The 15,181-nt window shown below is 39.5% G+C and overlaps 2 pseudogenes; one reads left to right on the top strand and one right to left on the bottom strand.

Annotated features, from left to right (window-relative positions):
* Positions 1 to 766: 766 nt before the first annotated feature.
* Positions 767 to 7,305, bottom strand: LOC131343964 (GATOR complex protein MIOS-like; annotated as a pseudogene).
* LOC131343963 (collagen alpha-1(XXVIII) chain-like) lies at positions 7,183 to 15,022 on the top strand (annotated as a pseudogene).
* The last annotated feature ends 159 nt before the right edge of the window (positions 15,023 to 15,181 follow it).

Genomic DNA, 15,181 nt, shown 5'->3' with positions numbered 1-15,181 from the left:
GTGTAACATTCTAAAGAAAAAACATAGCATTCTAAAGTGGAATCAGAGCATTCTAGGGTGGAACCATAACATTCTAAAGAAGAAACCTAGCATTCTACAGTGGAATCAAAACACTGTTCTGAGTCCAGTTGAGAATGTTCTGATTCTGCATTAGAATTTTACAGTTCAGCTTTAGAATGTTCTGATTCCACTTTAGAATGTTCCAGGTTCCAGTGTAGAATGCTGCAATTCCACTTTATATTGCTATGTTTCTTCTTTGGAATGTTATGATTCCCCTCTAGAATTTTCTAATTCTGATTTAGAATGTTTCGATTCCGCTTTAGAATGTCGTGATCACGCTATAGAATGTTCCAATTCCACTTCAGAATGCTATGATTCCGCTTTAGAATGCTCTGATTTTGCTTTGGAATGTTACGATTCCGCTTGAGAATGCTATGTTTCTTCTTTAGAATGTTATTATTTCACTTTAGAGTGCTATGATTCTGCTTTGGAATATTACGATTCCACTCTAGAATCTTATGATTTAAAAATCTCAAGTTAATAAGATAAAAAATTTAGTATGATCTATTATGATCTATTAATCTATTAATTAATTAATTAAATTGCTGAGAGTTTTAAAATCCCACTCTCCAAGTTAAGGGCAGAATTGTTCAATATGTCCAACCAATGACATGCCCCATGTTCCTTTTTGCATCGAACTCATCCAGAGAAATCCTACGGCTCTGCCCTATCCAACACACTAAAACCAAAGGAAGGAATCAGAGCCTCAGATCTCTGGTCTGGAACGTGATAGAAACGTCAAATTTACACCACAGATTTGTCTTCATCTCCCTAACACATGGTGTGAATTTCTGGAAAATTGAACAATGCAAGATTTTCACCTAAAAATTCTATAAGACTTTGTGTTTTGGTGAAAAAGTCAATGTTTTTTAATCTTCCTCAAATTCACACTGTACATTACTGGGATCAGACCAAGACAGAAAGGCACTTTGTTCATCAAGTCACACTCCAAAGCTGAGATCTGAACGTTATATATATCGGATATACAGGTTTTCGGATAGACTCCTTTGAAATGTATGTGTTTTGTCTTATTCCCTTCAAGATGTAGAAAACGGGAACGACTGTTTAAAGCTGCTTTAAAATAATAAAAGGCAGCAAATAACTTGCAATGTACTGAGCTCTCCCATGTCCAACATACAGACAATCAATGCAACTTTTTCACCAAAAAATCAATAAGAGGTTAGTCTTTGTGTTATGGTGAAAAATTGAACCTACTCAAACTTTTCCCAAATTCATAATGTATGTTACTGGGATCAAGAAAAACACTTCCTTTCGAGAATGACTGTTTAAAACTGCTATAAAATACTGAAGATATTAGAGCCTCAGATCTCAGCTTTAGAACGTGACACTAATGCCAAATTTACACCTATGTTATTGACTTCACCTCTCTAGCAGATGGTGCTATAATATTCTAAAGAAGAAAAATAGTATTCTAAAGCGGAATCTTAGCATTATTAAGCGTAATCATAACATTCTAAAGTGGAAACATAGCATTTTAAAGTGGAATCGTAGCATTAGAAAGCAGAACTGCAGCATTCTCATGTGGAATCATAACATTCTAAAGCATAATCGTGGCATCCTGAAGAAGAGACATAGCATTCTAAAGCGGAATCATGACAGTCTAAAGAAGAATCGGAGCATTCTAAAGTGGAATCATAACATTCTGAAGTGGAATCCTAGCCTTGTAGAGCCGAATCATAACATTCGAAACAAATAGTAGTAATAGAGGAAAATAGAGGAAACAAATAGTAATACAATAAAGCAAAACAAATAGTAAAAGAAAGATTTTATAAAATTGTAAAATATAAAAATGATAAAATACATAAAATTATAAAATATCGCACACTTGAACATCACTGTAATGTGGTGTTGTAAAGTCGCTGGTATGAATGACCTGCGGTAGCGCTCCTTCCTGCACTGGGGGTGTAGCAGTCTGCTGCTGAAGGAGCTACACAGGATCTCCACAGTCCCATACAGGGGGTGAGGGGTGTTGTTCATAATAGATCTCAGCTTGGCTAACATCCTCCTCTCACCCACCTCCTCCACCAGGTCCAGTGAGCAGCCCAGGACAGAGCTGGCTCTCCTAACCAGCTTGTTCAGTCTTTTCCTGTCCAGTTCTGTACTGCCTCCCACCCAGCAGACTATGGCGTAGAGAATTGCGGAGGCCACCACCGTATCATAAAAAGTCCTTAATAATGGTTTGGATTGTGATTTGATTAAACAAAGTGCACAGTGTTCTGTGATTATCTGCACAGTGTGAAATTAGAACACATTGACTTTTTAACCATAACACAAAGACTAACTCTTATAGATTATTTAGGTGAAAATTTTCCAGAAATTCACACCATGTGTTAGGGAGATGAAGACAAATCTGTGGTGTAAATTTGACGTTTCTATCACCCTCCATAGCTGAGATCCGAGGCTCTGATTCCTTCCTTTGGTTTTAGTGTGTTGGAAAGGGCAGAGCCGTAGGATTTCTCTGGATGAGTTCGATGCAAAAAGGAACATGGGGCATGTCATTGGTTGGACATATTGAACAATTCTGCCCTTTACTTTGAGAGTGGGAATTTAAAACTCTCAGCAATTCACCAGATGGATTTGACAAGACTGAATTAATTTATTAAAAAATCATAATACTAAAACTTTTATCTTGAAAACTTGGGGTTTTTAGATGTATGTATTGATTGAATGAAACAACGAGTTGATCACAATTTCTCAAAAGACGGTTGTTGTCGCCACCTAGTGGTGCAATCATGCAACTTCACAGCACAAACCAATAGATGGCGCTGTTGCACAGTTTACCTGTTTTAAAACGAAGTAGCGCTAGAAGTAGATTTTAAACGGCGTTGTTTTAAGCTGCAGGTGATCTCGGAGGCGTTTAAGAGTAATACATTTCTATCAGTTAAATTAATGAACGTGTTTAGTGTTTCGTTTTAATTCTAAAGTGAATGTTAGATTTAAATAGATAGTTGTTTAATTTTTTAAATGTTGTCATTTTTTGCATTTTTTTCTTCCTGTAGGACAGAGCAAACGCCTTACACATACTTAGTAACTCAATAATCTTCAATTAAAAATAAATTTTAACAACAAAACAACGTTTTCAATCTTAGTACCTAGATGTTGAACGTGATGATTACTCTCTTCCACAAGAAAGTGTATTTTAGGTTCAGTATTAATTAAGAATTCATTCTGTAAGCTAAACAGATAGGCTACAATGTTTTCTTTTAAATTATGAGTAACTTTTTCCTTTACTCAAGTAAATCAGAGGTCACTTTCAGGTCAGAAACATTTAAACAAACACAATGAAATGTAGAATCCTGCTTATAAATCTACTGTGCTGTGATCATGTTAGTAAAAATCACATACTGCACCTTTAAATCAGTGGAAGTGGCCATTCGTGTGTAGGAACTGAACCCTCGATCAGGCCAGTGGGCTGGACCACTGCTGGACTACAACCTGTCTGATTTACAGGTGCATGCCGAAACTGGACACTCACTATTGTCTCTACAGGAGAGAGAAGAGACATTTCAGAACACAGGTATATATGTGTTATGATTTTCTTACATTATATATACACTATATTGCCAAAAGTTTTGGGACACTCCTCCAAATCATTGAATTCAGGTGTTTTTTTTGTTTTTTTTTCAGGGGTTGAGCTCGACCCTTTAGTTCCAGTGAAAGGAACTCTTAATGCTTCAGCTTCATACCAAGATCCATCCATCCACTGTCTATACCCGCTTATTCCTAATTAGGGTCATGGGGGTCTGCTGGAGCCTATCCCAGCGCACATACTGTAGGGCGAAAGGCAGGGGTGCATACCAAGATATTTTGAACAATTTCATGCTTCCACCTTTGTGGGAACAGTTTGGGGATGACCCCTTCCTGTTCCAACATGACTGCACACCAGTGTACAAAGCAAGGTCCATAAAGACATGGATGAGTGAGTTTGGTGTGGAGGAACTTGACTGGCCTGCACAGAGTCCTGACCTCAACCCCATAGAACACCTTTGGGATGAATTAGGGCGGAGACTGTGAGCCAGGCCAAAACTGTGATGTTTGTCTTTCCATGCACATGAATGTAATATGGAGTTGTCCCGCCCTTTACAGCTATAACAGCTTCAACTCTTCTGTGAAGGCTTTCCACAAGGTTTAGGAGTGTGTTTATGGGAATTTTTGACCAATTCCTCTAGAAGCGCATTTGTGAGGTCAGACACTGATTTTGGCGAGAAGGCCTAGCTCACAGATGACCAGTGAAGTTCCTCCACACCAAACTCTCTTATCCATGTCTTTATGGACCTTGCTTTGTGCACTGGTGTGCACTCATGTTGGAACAGGAAGGGGTCATCCCCAAACTGTTCCCACAAAGTTGGAAGAAATAAAAACGACACCTGAATTCAATGGATTGGAGGGATGTCTCAAAACCTTTTAATGATGTAGATAATGTTACTGCGCTGACCTGAACCAGCTCAGCATGTGACCAGCATGACCTCCGTGGCGACAGTTGTGGCACCAAGTGAACCAGTTGTTGAACTGAGCGAGCTTCTTATCTCTCGGGAGGTCGACCTTCTCATCAGACTTTCCAGTGCCTGTTGAAAGTCGTGAAACTTCATGTACATGCTTCTGGTTTGATTAAATGTGAAAATAAATATATCCTGGTTTTAATGTGTGAGCTTGGATTTTTAATTTCGCTAACACCATAAAAGGTCTTAGCTAGCCGTGTTAGGGCCTGTACTAGAATGCCAACAGAGTAGAGTTTAGTGCTGATTGAATACCTGTACAGGACGACACCGGTGTTCCCATGTTCATGAGGCAGAGGGCGCAGCGTGGCAGCGGTTTTCGGCAGCCTGGACAGCTGGTGACCTTTGACTTGGTGGGCGAGCCGCTCACCCCGTACTGGCTGAAACCTCGGCCCTGATGGGGCATGGCTGAGCAGCTGAACGATATGGACTTCCCACAGAAGTTACAGCTTACAAACACCTGCACAGGAAAAAAGAGGGACATCATCATGTGCATGCGAGGACAACACTTATTAGCTCATTATTATTATTAGCTCAAGGGAAAAAAAATGACTTCTTACCTGAGCAAGAGGTTTAGAGCTGGGGTCGAGTTTGCTCCTGTGGATGTCAAATTCAGCTCGTTTGTGCCAGAACCTCCAGGCGTCCAGCAGGTTGCGGTAGTTCTCGATCCAGCACTGTACACGTGCATCCTTCACCACTTCAACACTAGAGCCCTAACACCACACACACACCACTGCATTATCCCAGCATTATAAAGGCATAAGACTCATTTGCATATTTGCACTTCAAACATTAGGAAACAATTTAATTAGAAAGTAATTTAGAAACATTATAATGGAATGTACGTAAATTACGTAACATCCGAGTTTAAATAATTAATAAGCAAATATCTTAAAAGATCTCTTGTGAATATCTCCTAAGAATTTTTACTAGAGTCTGACTTGTTGCAAAACCTGTGTCTGAGCTCGTCCTACCCGGAGCATGCAGAGACTGTCGGTCTGCACGTCTTCTGCACGTCTCCCACGTAGCTCTCCACCAGATCCACCCCGTCCTTCATCTGGGCAGCAGAATGCCCTCCAGATTCCCCGCCTTCTTCATCTTATTGATCAGTTTATCGATGTACCGGGACAGCTGAGACGAAATGGAATAAAAAAAAAATACAAAAAATTAAAAGAATGTATTCATTTAAAAAAAATTAACATCCTTAAAAGGACAACCTCTGGGTCACACAATAAAAATTATTTAATATTATTTCCAGCCTAAATAAAAAAAATCTGTCGTTTTTGGGAATATTTAAATATATAACGAATAAACAAACAACAAGGTAATAAACAACCTGGCCCTCAAAGAAAGAGGCCACACACTCAGGGAAGTGCAGATCCACCGCGACACCTTGTACGGCTTTGGTGTTGACGAAGGTCTTCTTACAAGGTAAGAATGGCACCAGTGCACTACATAGTGAAAACAACGTGGTTTGGGACACGGTCACTCTGTTGTTCTAGAAACTTCAAATTAGACAAGAAAGATAGCACCAGTGAATCTACATGTGAAGACATACTCTTAAATGAATGCATACATATGCTAGCTCTAGGAGACGCTACGCTAGTTTAATGTCATTTAAAAAATTTCATTCAATTCGGTCCCGGTTTGGAAAACCATGTCCAGCGTGAATAAAACTTAATGACGAATGCATGCACAAATAAAATGTTTTAAAATTTTTACACTTAAACATCACACCCGAACACAACAGCGTTCACTAATGCCAAGTTCACACTGCATGATTTTCAAAGTGGTCAGATCACTTAGCACTTAGCACTGTTAGCATTCAGTCGCTGTTGGTGTTCACACAGCATGATGGATCGACGACAGGAGGTTACACACTGCATGACATCACAACAGGAAGAATCACCAACAACTCTGTCTGGTCCGCAAACTACATTTCACAATCGAGCGCATGGAAGAAATGTTAAATAAATAAGGCGAAGACCACAAGTGAGATGAGAGTTCTCAAGCAAGACCAGAAATGGAACCCTGCAAGAAGGTCGCAATCCAAATGGTCAGTGTGGGGAACAAGGACTGTGCGTTCTACTTAACTGAACAAATGAATAATTCTTCAATGTGCAGCAAATATTTCTGCTTTATTTGCTTTATTAAAATATAAATAAAAACTAAATGAAATTATATATATATATATATATATATATATATATATATATATATACACATATATATATATATTTATAATTTCATTTAGTTTTTATTTATATTTTATTTCTATTTATTTTTCTTATAAAGAAAAATAGTCTCTATTTTAATTTCAAGCAACAGCAACTCATTTGGAAAAATCATGACAAACCTGGCAACCCACAATATAAATACATTACACTGATCACCACAGGAAAACCAGAGTGAACGATTTCAGCTAAAATAGCCTGGTGAGTAATTAATTTAGTGTATCATTAAATGTATTACTATTTGATGTAATAAGACATGAATTTTACATTGACTGCCAAAAAATGTCCCAGAGATTTCATTCATGTTTATATTTTGTAATGCTTTAAAATAATCCTCTCAGAGTTAGGTTTTTTTTGACAGTCTGGCAACCAGTGAGATGCGGAGGAGCGGTCAGCACTGTGATGGGGTGTGATACCTCCGGCATGTCAGATCCAGATCCGTGTGAGCATGTGACAGGATTATTGATCAGGATTAAAATCACTCACGTCTGCATGATACGAAAGGTAAGAAACTAAAAAAACATCTTACTTTGTTGATTCATGATGACTTCAGCATCTTGTTCCAAGTTTTCTTATCCTGCCATGTGCATGCATGTTGTTATGGGTTTAAAATAGACTTAGAACTAACATAACTCAATAAATGAATAAATAATATTCTGAAACTCTTTATCAGTTCTCTATTTAACACTGATGTAAGGAGTCTCCAGTGTCAGTGCTTTGTAAAGAAGCTCTCTGTCACTTTCCTGACACCTACCCTCAGGACAGAAGAGTTTATCATTTGTGGTTTCTTGTGAAAATGTCAAGCTGTGTATTTTTCCCAAACAAAGTGGACTTATTTTGATGACATTATATTTAGCAATAAATGTATAAAAAGTACATTGAGAATGACAAAAAGCTTAATACTAGGCTTGGGTGTGAGGCATGGTTCAAAGGCTAAAGGTTGAAATTGTACATTAGAAGTGATTCAGATGATAAACTGATTTACATTTGCACTTATTATGACTATAGAAAGGACATTATTATGACTATAGAAAGGACATTATCACACTCTCCGGTGTCACCCAGATGAGGATGGGTTCCCTTCTGAGTCTGGTTCCACTCAAGGTTTCTTCCTCTTACCATCTAAGGGAATTTTTTTCTTTGCCACAGTCGCCTCAGGCTTGCTCACTAGGGATTACGATAAACACAGATAAATTTAAATGGAAGTCTAATATTATGTTAATTTTGGCCTTTTGTACTGTTTCTTATGTTCTTCGAGACAATCTCCACTGATAAAAACACTATACAAATAAAATTTAATTGAAAATTATTTTGCTATAATGGTAGCGTTAAGCTGTTTTGAGATGCGTAGTTCCAGATACACGTCCTGGCTGAAGGAAGAGAACGTAAGGTTCGGTCGAACGATTCCTTTAACCAGTTCTTACTCTTTCTAGACTGACCATGAAGGCTAAGCTGTGGAGGTCGACGCTGCTGTGCTTCTCGTTGTTGTTACTTTCACACGATGTTCAAAGTCAGACCCGAAGAAACCAAACGCACAACTTGACCACAAAAGATGGAAAAGGTAAGTTTGAGTTTTGTGTATTTTTTTGTATGACCCTCGTTTATAGATTGCGAGTCTCTAGTGTTTTCGAAACCTGATGCTGGATGCTGGATGCAAACAGATGTTAAAATGATCAACGCCCACACATGCTATTCCCATTTGTAACCTTTGGACTGGATTCTTATGTCTTCCATGAGCAGTGCTGGTGTGTGCGTTGGAGTTGGCCTTCCTCCTGGACAGCTCAGAGAGCGCCATGTTGCACCGTTTTGAGAAGTTGAAGAACTTCATGCGCTCGCTGGGTGCCCGGGTGATGAAGATGCAGGTTGGAGACTGGCATCTGATGCCACGTCTCGCCGCTCTCCAGTACAGTAGCTCCGTGTCCATCGTGCAGAGCTTTTCTAACTGGCGTGACCTGGACCACTTCATGAACATTGTGTCCTCCATGGCCTACATCGGGCAGGGCACGTACACATCCTACGTAGTCAGGAATGCCACAGACCTCTTCGTACGTGAAACCGATGACAAGAACGTCAGGGTGATGCTGCTGATGACTGACGGCTTTGACCATCCACGGAGGTCACAACATAAAGCTCTTCACCATCAGCCTGACATCACAGGACAGCAAAAACAACCCCAAGCTACGAGCCATGGCTAGCAGTCCGGCGCAGCAGTTCGTACACAACCTCAACGATCCAGACCTTGAGGAAAGACTACTTGAGGAGCTCGTAAGATAAACCCTGGTCATTCGTGCTACTAACAATCCCTGGGGTGTGCTGTTAGAGATAAATAATCAACAGAGTGGTGTAATGCAGCCAGTACAAAGCCGAATAACTGTTTCCATCCAAAAACTGATTACTTTCCTATCCAAGTGATTTAATCTTCTTATACCACAGCAAATTTAAGATTTTAGAAAATTTAAGAGACTTTTACGATTCTTTATCAAATTTTTTTTTTATTATTAAATTTATCTATTTAGTGCTGTGGAAAGTTTCTGAAATAAGCTATTTCTTAGTGTCACTTACACTAATCAGGCATAATCAGGCCCGAACCCACAATGCCATGGATGTTGCTGTGTTTTGGACAATTAAGATTCCAAGTGGAAAAATATTGCTTGATGACAAAAGAGAGCATCGTCACATGCTAAAGTATTCCGCAAACACACAAAAAAGCAGTCCTGAGGGCTCAGGATTCCAGAATCCTACACAGATCTACACCACGCCTTCCTGTCCAAGCCACACCCACTTTCAGTTTTCAGTTCAAGTCCGATTACATTACCGATAATGGAATTGTGTTATATTCTTCTAATTTCTCCTTCTGTTTTTTTATTTGTCAGAGAAAAGTGGCCAACAGTGAAGTAAGTGTTTCAGTTCATGTTGTACAAAATTATTATTAACGTGCACCTTACACACAGTGGTGTTTTTACTAACTAGGTTTTGTGTTACAGTGTCCACGAGTGCAAGCTTGTGTGTGTGAGAAAGGAGACAGAGGACCTCCGGGAAACCCTGTGAGTGAAAAAGCACCATGCTGAAGAAGTGATAATGTGTGAATGAGTGAAGATGAAGATGGATTTTTATGGGGTTTGTTTCAGGGGAAAAAAGGAGATCCGGGACCTGAAGGATGGCCAGGACAAAAAGGTGTAAAGGTGAGCTGGAGAAACAACACTGACTCTAATATAACAGTTTATTAAGGAAAATACAGTAAGGAAGGTATAAACACACATACAAACAATGTACAAAATTATGTATGCACACACAAACACACAAAGATACACACTCCACAACCCACTTTACTTTACTAACCTTTACTTTACTAACCTTCCAGAAGATGAAGTACACACAAATACATACACACAGACAGACAGACAGACCCACTACACCAATGCACACACACACACACACACACACACACTCACACACACACAATCATGCATGCACGCACTCACACATGCACATATACACAAATATAAATATACACACATGTAGACTAATACACATGATTTGATTTCTTCTACAATATTTTATCATTTCTTTACCTAAATAAGGGGTTCTTAGCTTCCAAAAAAGGGTTGGAGCCATACTGACAGAAGAACTCAAGACACAACAAAAGAACCTTTAAGATTTCTAAATGTTCAAAGCCAGGAGTGTACACAAAGTGCCGGTGTGGGTGCAGGTTTCCATTCCAGAAGCAGAAGCCACACCTAAGTCTATTAAAAGCAAAGCTCAGGTGTGGTTTAAGATTGATTGGAATGAAAACCTCCCCCCACACTGGCCCTTTCTGGATAAGATTGGACACCCCTGATCTAAGACATTACTGCTTATAAGAATGAACCCCTTTGTTAAAAAATGTTCTAATGGATAATGAATAACACCTCCTCATCTTTCCATCCTCTCTCTCACTGTGCTGTAGGGAGAAACTGGACCTGTGGGACCCCCAGGACCGGAAAGGCCTGAGGTGACTCCTACAGAGCTGCATTCTTCATTGTAGATTTTATAAACTTTGTTTTGTATCTGTGTGGATCACTATTTATGTGTGTGTGTGTGTATGTGTGTGTGTCATCTGCAGGGACAACCCGGATACAAAGGTGATAAGGTAAGGGTTACAACTTAATGGTGTTAGTAAGTCTTTAAAAAATACAATCCCCCCTGGCTGTGTGTGATCTGTAAAGCTATGAGTATCTTCTAGGGTGACCGAGGAGAATGTGGAGCTCCTGGATTAAAAGGAAATAAAGTAAGTGTTCCTAAACTACATCCAAGACCTTCAAGTACATAATCAACATCAATCGAGTACCTAGGTGAAATTTTGTACTTCTCAGGGCGTTGAAGGACCTCCAGGACCGAGAGGTATCCGAGGAGTGCAGGTAAATATCAAATCATCATCATCAGATTTTTTTTCTCCCTTTAAATGCAAATTTTACACACAGCCCTGAATTAAACCATAGGCGCTCGTCCTCCTTGCTGCATTTAATGCAATCAGAGGATCACTTGTAATCCCGTACCAACGAGCATGTTAACACAGTGAACGCAGGCATGTGGGATATTATTTTGATAGACATTGTTTGCTAGGATGAAAGTGAGGACAGGGAAATGTTGATGTGTCTGGCTTTGTGGGCAGATCAGCGTTATCATAACCTACAGCACGGTACAAACCTCCTCATTTAGCCAGACTTGATTTCATTTGTTATATTATGCAATACATCAGCTGTACCATATTATACAGTGATATTATATACAGTACAATTTCGTATTTGTATCTGCTATATTTATCTATCTATCACCTCAGTGCTTTTTGTTTGTGTTTTATTCAGGGCCCCCAAGGGCCACCAGGGGAGGAAGGGCCTGAAGGACATAAAGGCCCCAAAGTAAGTGCGTAACATGGCAGGGCTTTATTCTGAGTAAAGTTCAACAGAGTACAATTTTGAAGGAGATAAAGAGTTCATTGCGCCTGTAAATAGACAATTTTAAAGTATGCAGGTTCAGGTTATCATGATATGTGTACCCTCTAGCAAACATTATCAATCAGTGGCAGTTATAGTTAACATTAGTAATAGCTTCCGGTTTATTTCTTAGTCTTTATTCATAAGCAATTCATATTGATTCATAAGCAAAAAAAAAAACAAAAAACAAAAGCAGAGCGACAAGATTAGCAGTATCTACCAGCTAAGCTGATAACTAGCTAATTTCTATGTAATCAATGTACAAGTCTTAATGTTTAACCTGCATGTAGGGAGATCGCGGATTTCCTGGTGCAACCGGACCTCAAGGGGATATCGGTGTTGGATTTCCCGGGCCTAAGGTGAATTGCCGTGATTTATTGGTATACATTAAATGATAGAAATTAAAAACGTTTAAAAAAATCAAAAAATGTTTTGGTGAAGAATTGAAACAATTACATGGTTTGTTTTGATTAGAGAACAGAGAATAAAAAATTATAGACAATATGTGTTTGAGCACCATTGCCTTGAAAGTGAGAGACTTTAAGCTCATCCTTCTGCAGCTCTGCTGCCTGAATTTCATGTTTATTCAGCTTCAACAAGACATGTATTGGTTCTAGGGTGACAAGGGAAACCAGGGAACACCAGGTCCTGCCGGTCTAATTAGAACAGGTGAACCAGGCCAACCTGTAAGTCGGCACTGAGAAAAAAGTGGCAAAATGTCTTAGCATGAGTCTATCGATAATAATGCAATAATGACTGTTTTTATTAATGTAGGGACCACCAGGACTTCCGGGGCCTCAAGGGGTTCCTGGCTTCCCAGGAGAGGGCCTAACAGGGCCAAAGGTGAGTGACTTACAGTATATACAATGCAGATTCTGCTTTGTACTGCACAAGCCTCATCAGTCTCAGTGTTTCTATTCTACTGCAATCACTGGTGCTGGGGAACACTCAAAGCAAAACTGTCCTGTAATTGAAAAATTTTTATACTTGAGAGTGCTGCTTTAAACACCTGGTGCATTTTTATACCAAATGGCATTACAGTGTGATGCTGACTAGTCTGCATCTGATTACTCCATGTAACCAACTTCATATACACAGCTTAAGCATAGGCTGAAAATCTAAACCAGTCTAAATCTAAATCTCAGGGAGATCGAGGATATAATGGTTCTGTTGGAGCACGTGGACCACCAGGTTTTGGCCTCAAGGGTGAAAAGGTATAACTCAATAATAATAAAAACTATATGCTCTTTAAGAGTGGTATAAAATATTTATCGTTATTCTTTGTGCATACCACAGGGGGATGCTGGGCATTTTGGGCTTCCTGGTCCTAGAGGACTCCCTGGATTGGGAATTCAAGGAGAAAAGGTTTCAAATTTTAGATTCTGGTATTAAATGTAACAAACTGGATCAAGTGTTGCAGCAATGAATTGACCAGTGTATCCATTTAAATTTTTGCCTTCATCTTTGTGCCGACACTTCAACATTACACATGTAGGGATCCCAGGGTCCGATAGGTCCTCCTGGTGCCAGAGGACTCCCAGGGATGAGCATCGCTGGTGAAAAGGTAGAGTCCTTGTGCAAATCGATTATTGAACTGCAATGAAACATGAAAAACAGTCAGTTCCTGATAGAAACACTAGGTGGAGGCTATGTTCTGTTTGTACACAGGGAGACCGTGGCTTCCCAGGAGAATGTGGACCACCAGGACAGAAAGGAATCGGACAGCCTGGAGTCAAGGTCAGATAGAATGTATGGATGAAGTCCAGGAGCCTCATATTTGGTCTAAAGTCTTGATTTTAATCACTTGGTCACCCATATATTTAACCAGGGACCATGGGCTACAGATTTTTAAATGTTGAGACTTTTTTGAGAATTTTTTGAGAACTATATCCTAGTGCATTTTGGGTAGGATGATTTAAAACTTGGAGTTTAATAAAGTTACTTTAGTTGCTTTAGATTAAACTGGACCTGGGAACAAAACTAAGATGATTCAGATTTGGATCAACTGCAGACAAATGACAGATTTAGACATTAATATGTTTCTGCTATAGGGTGAGCCTGGCTTTCCAGGTGTCCCAGGACAGCCAGGTGCTCCAGGTGAAGTCGGAGCAAGAGGACCAAAGGTTGGCATGTTCACATAATGATTTTTTCAAGAAAACTGGATCTGCTCCAGAATGCAATATTTGGCCATATATTATCTTCTAAGTACAGGGTGAAACTGGTCTTCCTGGGCTTAGAGGAGTAGAGGGACCACCTGGTAAAGGTCTACCTGGAGAAAAGGTTTTTATGATATCCTTATGCCTGCATGTTTTAGGTCATAATAAAACACCACTGTAAACTGTAAAGCAGTTTAAAAAGAACACATGCACTGTGAACAAAGATATTTAAATGATACACGTCTTATTCTTAAAGGGAGAGCAAGGAGAGAGAGGAGCAAGAGGGCCACCAGGGGTCTTTGGACCAGTTGGTCCAGTGGGGACCAAGGTAGGGAAAAAAAGTCTGGCTAAGTCAAGAAAACTGTAGATATTTCATTTAGATAAGCTTCTATGGTACTGTTTCAATTCTGTTTTTAACTATAATATTTTTTGCTAAAAATTACAACTAGATTATGTCTTATAACTGGTTCTGTTCTGTAGGGAGAACCAGGAGGTCTGGGGCTTCCTGGGCCAATTGGACCTCCAGGAAGAGGAGTACCTGGAAGTAAGGTAATTGAGATTTGAGATGTTTGGTCAACAATCTAACTTTCTTTGACAGACATCTTCGATCAGTGCAGTAAGTCAAGCAGTTTTACAGATGAATACTTTGCTAAATAATCCCAGATTATGGAATCTTACTTGAAGTTTATTCTCTATAGGGAGATCCTGGATCACCTGGACTTCCAGGACCTGCTGGAGAAAATGGAATAGGGTTCCCTGGGCCAAAGGTCAAATCTTAAACAAATGATATTGTAAAAGTCATCTCTGTAGTAACATGAGAACCATTAGATATGCCAATCGCATGCCAATCATTACCAATAGAAACAAGCTTTTATAGGACCAAAGGGTCAAGATCTGGGTACTAAAAGCCTGACAGAATATAAGAATTCAGAAAATTGAGATCTGTTTTTGCTATTCAACTTTTTTTGTGTGTGATTTTTCTTGTTAAGGGTGAAAAAGGATTTCCTGGACCCTTTGGACCACCAGGTTTGAAGGGAGATCCTGGACCACCTGTAAATAGACATTTCATAATCTTTTTATAATCACCAGAAGTTCAGTTCAGTCAGTCCAGCTATAGTAAACACTGCATTGCTTGTTTTTATCCCCTGTATCTTTAGGGTCCTCCAGGCACCCAAGGACTACCAGGAGAGCCCGGTCCAGTGGGGATAAGCTTTCCAGGACCAAAGGTATGAGCTAATTCA

The sequence above is a fragment of the Hemibagrus wyckioides genome, linkage group LG23 (assembly GCF_019097595.1).
Source record: "Hemibagrus wyckioides isolate EC202008001 linkage group LG23, SWU_Hwy_1.0, whole genome shotgun sequence".
NCBI classification, from domain to species: Eukaryota; Metazoa; Chordata; class Actinopteri; order Siluriformes; family Bagridae; genus Hemibagrus; species Hemibagrus wyckioides.
Note: the sequence above shows the minus strand (reverse complement) of the source record. Positions and strands in the feature narration are given on the sequence as shown.